The sequence below is a fragment of the Natator depressus genome, chromosome 1, assembly GCF_965152275.1.
Source record: "Natator depressus isolate rNatDep1 chromosome 1, rNatDep2.hap1, whole genome shotgun sequence".
NCBI classification, from domain to species: Eukaryota; Metazoa; Chordata; order Testudines; family Cheloniidae; genus Natator; species Natator depressus.
Genome location: NC_134234.1, coordinates 280,756,839 through 280,769,176, shown reverse-complemented (window position 1 = coordinate 280,769,176; position 12,338 = coordinate 280,756,839).

The window sequence follows — 12,338 nt, the reverse complement described above, 5'->3', positions numbered from 1 at the left end:
AGTCTCTTTAGTTGGCTAACTCACAGCCTAGCTCCAAAGAGGAGAACTGGGGGCTCTTTTTTTTGAGGGATTGACCATTTGAAACACAACCTCAGATCCAGGAAGTGGACTTGGGAGGGGGGTCTCTTGAGCTTGGGGACTCAGAGCAGGGTGTCCTGGGGCAACTAAAAAAGTGAGTTACACTTTGTTAGATTATCTTATTAGATCAGACCATATGAAGGGATACATCTTTTGAAGCAGACTAAGTCTTGGTAATTGCTAGAAAGAACCTAAGGGGTGCTGAGTGCAATGCTCCTGCAGGGCCATGAGGGGCCACAAGGGGGGTGAGCTGCAGACAATTTCCTCTTCATGACAAGTTATTGAGAAGGTAATGGTGTCACTGGCTAGTTAGATTTCTCTCCTTCCTTTCTCCATTATCAGTCTGCATTCAGATTACGGGTTGACACAAAAACTATGTAATTTCCATTTTGGACAAAGGTCAGGTGCCCCAGCTTTTCAGCTTTTCAGCAGCCCCTAATATTGCTGGTGGCACACCTGTTTGGTGTGACTGCTCTGTATGAGGTGGATGGGATTGCTTTTCAGTGGCTCTGCTTATGTTTTTCAAGGAGGTGATGATGAGCATTTACCCATCCTTCCAGTAAGCTCTTGTTTCTAGGGCCCTGTAAGTTTCCATCTGGTCACCCATTGTGTTTAAGATCTATGTGAGGCTTCTAGAAGAGACTGAGGCATTTTTCAGTTGTAGAATCATCAGCATGGTGATGATGCAGAATGTCTCTGAGGCCTCATAGTAGTTACAGCAAAGGTAAACAATTATGTCTCAAGCATGAGAGGATGGGTTCTTGTTGAACTCTATTAGTTACTAATTGTAATTAATATGGAATTTAAAATATTATGCATTTCAAAGGAGTTAGGGTCCAAGCCCCGATACAGCAAATAAACAAATGTTAGACTGCATTAGACATTACTGAATGCAAATGCCTACTGCATTAGATATTACTGAAGATATATGTCAAGAATTCAGATAGTGTAATATAAAGTGGGATTTTCAAAAACGCTCAGCATTGGCCTAATTCTGCTCCTAATAAAGTCAATGGGAGTTTTACCGTAGGCATAACAGGAAGAGGAATTTGGTCACTGCCGAGATCTTTTGAAAATCCCACCCTAAAAGTTTACTTCAGCTTAAATTCAGAACTATTGGAGAACTCTTCTGCTTAGTGCAGAAAAGCAGTTTTAGCTGGTTTCCTAAAAATGATACATATGTTGAGAAAGCTAGTTGCTAAACACAGACTGTTAGTGAACTTGTAAAAAAAGCAACTTTTCTTGAGATGGCACCGAACATTTTCTCTCTCAGGGTATGTCTCCACTTAAACTGCTACAGCAGCACAGTTCTTCCATCACTCTAATTAATCTACATCCCTGAGAGGTGGAAGAAGAATTCTTCCATTGACTTAGCACTGGCTACACCAGGATTTAGGTTGGCTTAACTACATCGCTCCGGGGTGCAGATTTTTCACGCCGCGGAGCAACGTAGCTGGGTTGATTTAACTTTTTGTGTACACCTGGCCTAAAGTGCTTGGCTGGCTGGTTCTTGCTTGCATGCTCAGGGTCCAACTCATCTCTGTATGTGGGGTTGGAAAAGAATTTCCCCCCAGGTCAGATTAGCAGAGACCTTCGGGGATTTTCACCTTCCTCTGTAACATGGAGAATGGATCACCTGCTGGGATTATCTTGGTATATCTCACTTAATAAATTCCCTGCCATTGCAAGGGTCTTGGGCATTGGTGCATCTTGGTATCTCTTATTCTCTGCCTGTAACGCAGGAGATTTTAGTCTCTGTGGGCTGTAATACTTGGGTCGTTGAGTTTAGGGTGCTGTTGCTGGGTGTTGCTGGTGGTCTGTCATATATAGGCAGTCGGAGTAAATGATTTGCTGGTCCCTTATGGCCTCAGACTCTATGACTCTAATATATATGGATAAAATAAATCAAAGGCAATACTATTATATTTAACACTCTCACTTGTCACAATTTATTCTGCTTGTTTACTTTTTGGACTTCACTTAGCTTGGTGGTGATATTTGGCTGTACGTTTCTCATACAAAATGCTTTTTTGTCCATATTTAAAGAAGTATGATGGATTAGGTAATCCAAATATAACCTTTCATGTTTTTATTAATATTAATACTTAGCACTTATACAGCTCTTTACATGATCAAAGTGCTGTACAAACATTAACAAATCCCCACAGCAACTCCTCTGAGGTAGGTGAGTTAACATTACTATCCCAACTTTACGGATGAGAAGCTGAGGCAGAGAGGTTAAATTATTGGCCCCAGGCTGCAGTGAGACTTGATTAAAACTTGGAAGGAATTCCTGGTTCCCATTACTATATTCAGATTAGAGCTGGATGAATCACTGATTTTCTTTCTTTCTTTTGTCTCTTGGGGCGGGGGAATGTGCTAGCAGTTCTGAAAAAACAAACGAAATAAAATTTGGTGTGGGTTGAACTGAATCTGAGTTTTTTCAGAATTTTGGGGGAATTGAAAAAGGCTACTTTAGGTCTTTTCCAGAGCTGGGATTTGAACATATGTCTTCCCGCTCCCAGGTGAGTGACCGATCCCCCCGGGTTAATTGTTAGAAAGGCAATAATAGCACTATTTCTCCTTGTCTGGCTGTTTTGTGACTGGCCAAAACTATTCAAGTCACATTTGTGAATAGTTTCGGATCAGCCAAAACTGCATTTTTTTGGTCAAATAAACCAAATAAATAGAATATTTCATGCAATTGTACTTCAGACCACACCTGCCCTTTGTATCTCCCTTAGGGGATTAGATGGTGTCTCTTTAAGAAGACGATGGACATTTGGTTGCTGTCAGATAAAGTACTGTACCTATGTAAGGCTATGTCTATACTAGCGTTTTTGTTGGCAAAACTTTTGTTGGTCGGGGTGTGAAAAAAACACCCCCTTAAATGGCAAATGTTTCACAGACAAAAGTGCGAGTGTGGACAGTGCTACGTTTGTAGGAGAGCGTTTCCCGCTGACATAGCTACTGCTGCTCATTGGGGGTGGTTAATTATGCCGACGGCAAAGCTCTCTCCTGCTGGCATAGAGCGGCTAAGCAGGAGACCTTACAGTGGCACATCTATAGTGTCTGTAGTGTAGACATACCCTAAGTCATAACAGGGTGTGCACAGACACCTCCCAAGAAACAAGGATATGATGCAGGTAAGATCTATGATTGTCTCCGTCTTTTATACTTCTGTCTACAGCTGTGTATAACTCTGCAAGAGAACACAGGAATAATCCATTGTTATAGTCTAAAAAGAGGTAATTATTTTAAATATAGTCTTGAAGTCTGCACATTCATTTTGTGATGAGCCTGTTGAATTCCAGCTATGCAGTTTGATGGTTTTAAGAAGTAATTCAACCCGGCAGTGTGATGCACAATCTGATTGTTTTTCCACACACTACATTTGTATGGGGGGTTATTTTGCACTGGACTGTGTATATGTTTTGCATTTTTAACAAATAGGACCCTTACTGTTCACTTGTACATGAGGATGCATAGTTGTATTTTTGCTCATAGTTTGAGTTTGGTAAGTTGCTTTCTTGAAAAGTTCTGGTGATTAGAGGGAGGAAGAATGAACGAGCTCTTTTTGTTATTTCTCAGGCACCAGCTATATTAAGGAAATTCACACTAGTGTAACTATATTGTTGTGCGAATCTCTAGTAACAAGGATGTAGCTGTGTTGCACCAGGACTAAATGGGTCTTATACTGGTACTGTTTAATATGGTCACTTACCAGAGTAAGCTGCACTGGTGTAAGCCTTGCTTTTCACAGGTGCTGCTCATGTACATTAGGGTTTGCCCCTCTGCAACTACACTGATGTAGTTACACTGGTGTGAATTTCTTTAATATAGACAAGGCCATAGTGAATCTCTCTCTCCTCCCAGCACTGAAGAGGATTCCTAGTGAATGACAGAGCCAATGAAGGCACTAGTTAAGGCACTAGAGTAGGGACCTGATTTTCTATTGCCCAGAGCTCGGTGTAGCTACTTATGTCAGTGCAGTGTGTGTACATTGGCACCATTCAGACTTGGTAGCATTTGACACCCATTTTGCACTGGTGTAATGACTACACAAGAGGCAGGGCAATGGAGATTCTCAAGTCCTGGGACTCTGAACACTTGGGTCCAGTTCCAAGCTTTGCTACAGACTTCGTGTGACATTGGGCAAGTCCCTAATCTCTTCAGTTTCCCACCTGGAAAATGGAGGTAGAATTTTCTTGCCTATGGGGTGGAATTAGGATAAGGTCACTAATGTTTGGGGTGCTGAGTTGATGTGGCCATTAAAGTAGAGAGGTAGGAATAAGAAGATCTGCTGCCAGAGACCTATATGAAGACCTGTTCAGAGGAATAAAAGGTTAGAAGAAGAGTAACAATTGCAAGGAATGTGTGAACTGAGATATTTTTAACCAGAAGCACTGCAGCAGCATTGCTCAGAACTGTTTGTCTTCAGAATTTAGTTTCTTTCATTTTCTTCAAACCAAGAAAGAAAACTTTAAATGTTGCAAAAGTGTCCTGAATGTTTTTTCCATCATAATCTGGTATGACTCAAGGTTATGATGATCAAGAAATTTCCGCTCTTGCTGCGAACATTTTTTTTAAGCTTCTGGGGTGCTTAGTGAAATGACTGATATCCTATGTGATAGCATCTAACACTGTGTGTGACTCAGGGAAACCTTATGCGTTGATTGCAGAATTGTGTTCATCAAAAGATGGCAAATTGCTGTTATCAATGCCAAATTCTGAATTCCCAAAGTGCAAATATGCTCCATTACTTGCCAATTGCAAAGTTACTCCTGAAGGATTTGTGCCATTTGTATATAATCTGCATAATTATAGTTGGTACTTGGGCAATTTGCTACAGGCCATATTGTACCATCCTTGTTTAGGCAGAACGTATTGATTTCAATGGATACTTGTAATAAGATTATTATAATAATTCCTCAAAGGCCAAAGAACTGGATAGAAAAACTTTACTTTCTGTAGCATGTTGTATACTACTTACTCTCTCTATATATACACATTTAAATTGGCAACTATTTTAAAAATGATTTCCCCCCCTCTTATTTCTTGGGACTTTTTCTCTTTTAATTGAGAATAGGAAGGTTAAAATCCCCTTTTTGTGATAGACCTTTACAGACATGTTCCAGCCAATGTTCTGTATAATTAGCTTGGTTATTCTGTAATGCAGATGAATTGGCAATAATTTTTAACTTAGTATATAGATACTGGAATTTATTGAGGATTTTTTAAATTGCAAACTATGATCTGATGCCATTGTTTATGTCAGGAACGGGCTGAAGAAACATTTTTCTAATGAGCTAGTTTCCCAACACTGAAGATACTTTGCATCTAATATTAGTACACAGATTCCATGCATGTTGAAGGAAGAGATGTCACCATGATTAATACACATCTGTCAGATTAATCATAAGAGTCTAGAGGATTATAACTTGGAAGGAATGCATAGTAAATGTGTTGTAAAAATGCATTTTTATTTTAAACAGATCCTGGGAAAATACCAAGGATGGTTCAGCTAGCTTTGGTTTATAAAAATATAACAGTGTCACTTAGAAGAGATTTCCCCCCCCCTTTAACCTGATAATCATTATGTATTTATTCCCTTAACAATTTACAGAGTTAACAGGAGGTAGTTATATTACCTATAGCTGCTCAGGGAGCATCACTGTGTCAAAAAGGAACTAATTTTCTAAATTATTCCTTGCCAGAGAATTCTGATAGTCATCCAGCCCTCCTGATACAAATTTCTTCCACAACAAATGCAAGGGTGTGAGACTTCTAGACATAGTTCACCAAGAGATTAGTCCAAAAGGGGACAGGAGCCAATACAGATCCATCATATCCTGGCATAGTGAGCCTTACAGTAGCTGAACCCTGGAACATACAGATAAGATGTGGAAGATTATGCTGAACACCCAGTGTCCCTGATTTGGATATGAAGATATGTCTGTGACATTATCTGATTAAAGAATGACCACACAAACCATTGTTGCTACCACTGTTATATAATTGCAACAAATCTTGTACAAAGTGTGATGCATGGGTAGAAAGGATAAATAACCCAGATTCAACCTTTAGAGACATGATAGAAAAGTATGTGAATGGTAATTAGGGCCACTCCATGCTAGATAGGCTAGAACTTTGAAATGAAAACCTGTATTGTTAGAGAATTGGAGGTGATACTAATTGTATGAGTATATTTATATCTTGTAGAATGTTAGCCATGTAAACAGACAGTTCCTGTCTGTCACTATAGCTATTGATTCAGAGATCAAAAGGCCATTTATCATTTAGATGACCTGTAAACATAGTAACATCACTGAATTCATCTCTCTTTGAAATGTATAGCAAATCATCAGCGAATGGTAGAAAAACAGCAAGTGCCTTACCTTAATCTGTGTAGCTAATTACCAGTGATGTGTAGGAAATAGGTCTACTTCAAAATCCCCAGGTTTGCCTATTGTTCGCCAAAGCACTCCAAGCTGTCAAAGAAGGCCTGAGACTGTATAAAAAAGGGTTTGGGTCCTGATCCTTTTTATTTCAGATGTGCTTGATGATTCATGCAGATGAAGCTTAAAACCAAGATTGAGATCTCCAGTCCTAATCTGAAATCACCCTGCATATAAACATTGGACTATAACCTATGGACTATTTTGGAAAGCATACTTTGCAACTACAAAGCTCACCATCTCTACTATGAATCTGATGGCAGAACTGTACTCATGTCTGTATGTATAGTGATCCTGCTACAAGTGTCAGGTCCAGTGGGAACAGAACCAGACCCTCTTGGGCTCAGTTTGGGTGGATCTCCTCCTCCTGCCCATGGGCGGGGTGTGAGTGTCCCTCTCTTGCCAGCTGCCATCACTTCGCAGCACTGTGTGTGTGCAGAACAATTGGGCGGACGAGTCGCAGTGCCTCTCACTGTGCAGAGTACACACTGCACAGCAGGGAGTGGAGGACAGCAGGGATAGGCCACACATCTGCTAGTGCATGTGGCCGTTGCTGTGTCAACCCAATGGACAGATGGTGGTGACAGTGCTGGCTCAGGTTCAGGGTGACTGGTTGAGATTGGATCAGAAGGCTACTCTACGCTCTTGGGCTTGGAGCGGGTGAGCCTGGATATGGTTCAGGCCTAAAAATTAGGCTGGAGCACACTTTTATCATGATCTGCTATCCTGATATGAGAGCATCTTGCAGAGGAAGGTTTATTTACCCACTGAGTAGCTGCAGGATGGTGATGGAATGTGCCTTTAATGAGAGAAGGCAAGATGGTGCTGCCACAAAACAATTTGGATGCCAGTGTGTGTAATGACATTCGTAGTATCAGGGCATGCAGTGCACTGCGCAACATATGAGGCAAAGTGGGAGTACTTTGACTAGGACTAGATCCTTACAAGCCCAGTATAAACAACCCCAAAGTGAACCTCTGATATCTGGTACTGGTTCCAGGACAGAGATGGAAATAAGGGGGAAAACCATGCATTGACGTCTCATGTTCCGACATCGTTGGCCTGGAGGGGAGACGGGTGCCAGAATAATCTGAGCATGATATATGAGTACGCTGTGTCAATTGCCCTGTGAGATAATCAAATTTATGTATTAAATTAAAATATTTGCTTTGAAGTTCCTGTCTCTTTATTGCCCAAGCCCTCCTATACCCAGGGACTGAACAGCAAAACCATTTCTTACATTAATAACAACACAGCACACACTCCAGCTACCACAATATAAAGCAAATGCAAACATGAAAGTGCAAAGCAATTACAAAGTACTGTGCTAATGAAACCACTAAAGTGCCAAGAAAACAATACAAGTGAGAAATACAGCTTTACAGAAATAAAACCTCATTGAGATTGATAGGTGTGACTTCATTCTTCAATTAATGTAACTAAGGATCAACCCCCATCTGTCAGGAATGAGGGACTGCAGCTGTGTCTGCCCAGTTGTCAGGCAGCCAATGAGTGCAGCTGGGCCATAGCAGTACCACCTGATTGGCTAAGGCAGTCAGGTGGCTTGCTCTTAAGCCCAGCAGTTGCAGAGGGTCAGTGGCTTTTCAAACCACATGCCTGTGGATTCTCTGCCTTCCTGTGCTCACCCTCACTGCAAGCTCTGCTCCTGCCTAGACCATGCCTTGCATCCAGCCTTGGTCCTGTCCTGTCCTGTCCTGTCCTGTCCTGTCCCAGATTTGATCCTGCCTTCCCCTAACTCCAGGTAATTTGGTTCTGACTCTTGGCTCTGATTCCTGGCTCTGACTCTGTCTCAACACTCTGCTCTGGCATTTGGTATCTGATTATGGTTATGACTTTTGGCTCCAGTCCCTGGCTCTGACTCTAACTTTGGGCTCTTGCATTTGGACTTGGATCACTAGGCATGACCCCCTATGATCCATTCTCCTGATACCACTTAAGACAAAAAGGTGTATGGGAAGGAATCCAAGAGCCTTTGCTGAGCATTGTATTGGGTGTATGCTGGGGAGGCAGAACAGACAAAAAACTGGGAAAGACATCCTGAAGGAGCAGCTGACAGCATGGTGGCTGACCCTGGAAGAAACCCCGGGAGAGGTTTTTGGAACACAAATAAGACTGAAGAGAGTGTTCTTGGTGCTTTGAACAAAAGAAGTTCTGTCCTGCTGTTTGATCCCTTCTGTGTTCAGACACAGAACTGTGTACATTATCTGTGAATAATGCAGCAAAGAAATACTTGACTATCAGCAGTTTCTCCTCTTAAACCTACTAGACCTTGAATTTCTGGCTAGCTTCTCAGGTTAAAAGGAAGTAACAACCACAAACATGGTGGCTTTCATCTTACCCAGCTGGTTCCTCTACCACACCCTTCCTCATCTGTTCTTTTGTCTGGAGAATTCCTGGGACTCTGGTCTGGCTGTGCCCGGAGGCAGTTGATGTCTGCTCTGTGCCTTCTGTTTCCAGAGTTCCTGGTGTCTGCTCCAACTCCTCTGGGATCTGCACATCTGACTTCTGATTGCTCAGAAACTTCAGCCATCCAGCATGAAACAGGGCTGAGCACCTGGTGCAGCTCTTTGTAGAATAGTAACATTCTTGGGCAGTTGCTAGACTGAGAGTTATGCTCTTTGTTCTTCCAGCGCATATTCTTCAGGGATTTAATTTTCTCCCTGCACTGAGGACCCACCTGGTGAATTCCTGGTCAATATCCCCAAATCCTGTCTCTAACTGTTCTCATGCCAGAGGTCCACCAAAACCTGAATGTCATCCTCTGGCCAAAGCAGCAAGTTGAGAGGACTGTTTTCTGGGTGCTAGCTCATCTTTCAAGTGCTGAAGAAGCGTTGCAGCTACAATGAGCCATGTGCACTGCAGGCTTTAAGTGACAAACTAGTATATGTGGACTGGTAGGGGACTTCTGGTGCAGAAGTAGGGAGTAGGTAGATGGCAAGAAAATCCAGCCAAGAAGAACTGTGGAAAGGCATGGGAGAACTACCAGCATTTGAGTGGCTTAGGCCTGCGTCTGCACTACAAGGCAGCCTAGTTACCAGCTAAATTATAAACAGCACTCAGGCTTTAGTCTGTATCCCCAGATCAGCCAGCAAGTGTGGGTGTAAAGCACCACCACACTAGGGTGGGAGGTTTTTGTATGTGGATTGGAACCAGGTTAGAGAAAACGTGAGTAAGACACTGGGTTAACTCTGCAGTGAAGACAAGCCCTACATTTAAACATTACCATCAGGGATTAATTAAAAGGACACTGCCAAGTTGAATATCAAATATTTTTCATTCAACAAGTGTCCTTATTTTTTTTTTTAGAAGGGGAATCTCGTTCTGAGTAAATTTTAAATTTGGTAACTCCTTCATAATTGTACTTCAGTTTTTGAACATTTAGATGTTCACAAAATATTAAAATCTCTACACCTCTGGTTTCTCCCAGGAATTTTTAAAAGCCCTCATAGATTCCATGGTGAAGGGAACCATCAAAGTACTTACATGGATTAACTGACTTTTGGTATGGTTAGGGTTAAAATAGTTTCCTGCTCCTGGTTAGAGTAAGAGGTCTTTGGTAGGGGAAGCACCAACACTACATGGGAATAGCATATTTAATTGTAACCATTGTGATGGGGTGGATCACAGAAACCCCCTGGGGCCTGCCAACTGATGTGCCAAGACTACTTCTGCCCCTGCTTTTTTGCCCTGGCAGCTTGGGACTTCAGGGCCCTGCCTGGTTTGAGCCAGACCTGCTAGCCTGCTGCAAACCCAGACCCAGTTCTGAGCCACATCCCCTAACAACTGTAGGCTTAAACTGAAAGCAGCTCAAGAAGTGTTTCTGTCTTTAACACTCAGATGCTCAACTCCCAATGGGGTCCAAACCCAAAATTAATCCGTTTTACCCTGTATAAAGCTTATACAGGGCACACTCATAAATTGTTCTCCCTCTATAACACTGATAGAGATGCACAGCTGTTTGACCCCCCCCCCCAGGTATTAATACATACTCTGGGTTAATTAATAAGTAAAAGGTGATTTTATTAAATACAGAAAGTAGGATTGAAGTGGTTCCAAGTAGTAACAGACAGAACAAAGTGAATTACCAAGTAAATTAAAATAAACCCTACAAGTCTATGCCTAATACAGTAAGAAAACTGAATACAGATAAAACCTTACCCTCAGAGGAGTTCCCGTAAGTGTCCTTTTACAGACTAGTTTCCTTCTAGTCTGGGTCCAGAAATCACTCACACCCCCTATAGTTACTTTCCTTTGTTCCCGTTTCTTTCAGGTATCCTTGGGGGTGGAGAGACTATCTCTTGAGCCAGCTGAAGACAAAATGGGGGGGGTCTCCCAAGGGTTAATATAGACTTTCTCTTGTGGGTGGATACCCCTCCCTTCCCCTGTTAGAATTCCAGCTACAAGACGGAGCTTTGGAGTCACATGGGTAAAGTCCAATGTCCATGCATGACTCAGAACTTACAGGTAGCAGCCATGGTTCACATGCCACCTTGAACATCCTCATGTAGACTTCTTATGTGGATTGGAGCCTTCCAAGATCCATTGTCTGTTAAGTGCTCCTTGATTGGGCACTTAACTTGCAAATTCCTTTCTTAAGACACTGACCAAATGCCTTACTAAGGCTATTTAAAATCAACCAAGTATACATCCAATATTCATAACTTCAAATACAATAATGACACATTCATACAATAGGATGAATATATTCAGCAGATCATAACCTTTACATAGATATATTACATGGCATATGTAGCATAAAACATTCCAGTTATGTCCTATATACATTCATAAGCATATTTCCATACAGTCTTATGAGGTGCAATGTCACAGTCATCATTAAATTGTAACCTTGAAACATATTTGGTGTCTAGTATCAACTCCATCAGAGCTTTGATAGTTAAACATGAAATACTGAAATTTATTCTTCATGGTTACAGCAGTGATTTATTATTGGATACTGTTCTAGTCTATTCTCTTATGCCGATTTGCATTTCTTGAATTGATGTGCTGTTTCTTTTAGCTGTTTTTAATCATGTAACCTACTGATTGATCCTTGTGAGTGATGATAAAGTCCATCCCATCAATGATATATCTGTAGTCAAACTAAGTATTCATTCATTTTTCTTATCAGTTTGCAGAAGATATTTTATATGTTAAAATAAGCTTAGGCTTGATTAGGGTTCAGAGAGGGGTATGTGTCACTCCTCTCTACTCTTAGCAGCATGCAAAGCTGAGAGACATAAATCCATGATATTCAATTGCCTTTAATTAGGTTGCTGTAATTGCAGGGTTTACCTCAAATGATTTGAAGGTTCAATTTGGATAAGAATTAAAAAACAAACAAACAAAAGAAAAAACCGGACGTGACCAAATTCTGTAACACTCATCAGCATTGGCAGCTTGCTGGGAACTAGGGACCCTCATTCAATTTTTGTATACATTTGCATAATACTTATAATAAAAAAGTCACTTCACACACAATAATTTGATCATACTTGTATCTTCCTTGGTAGATTTTATTTTAAATGCTTCCTGTCTGATTTCACCAACAAAGTTCACAGGTGTATAAATATTACTACTGCTATCATACAGATAGGGATACTGAAGTACAAAGAATTTAAAGCATAAGGGCAATATTTTCAAATGTGGGTGCATAAAATTAGACCCTTGCATACATATTTGGGCACCTAGTGCTAGATGCACAAAGGGATTTAGGTGCCTGACTGCCACTTTAGGTGCTTAAGTCCAAAATTTAGATCTTCAAAAGCCCCACTTAGTTGC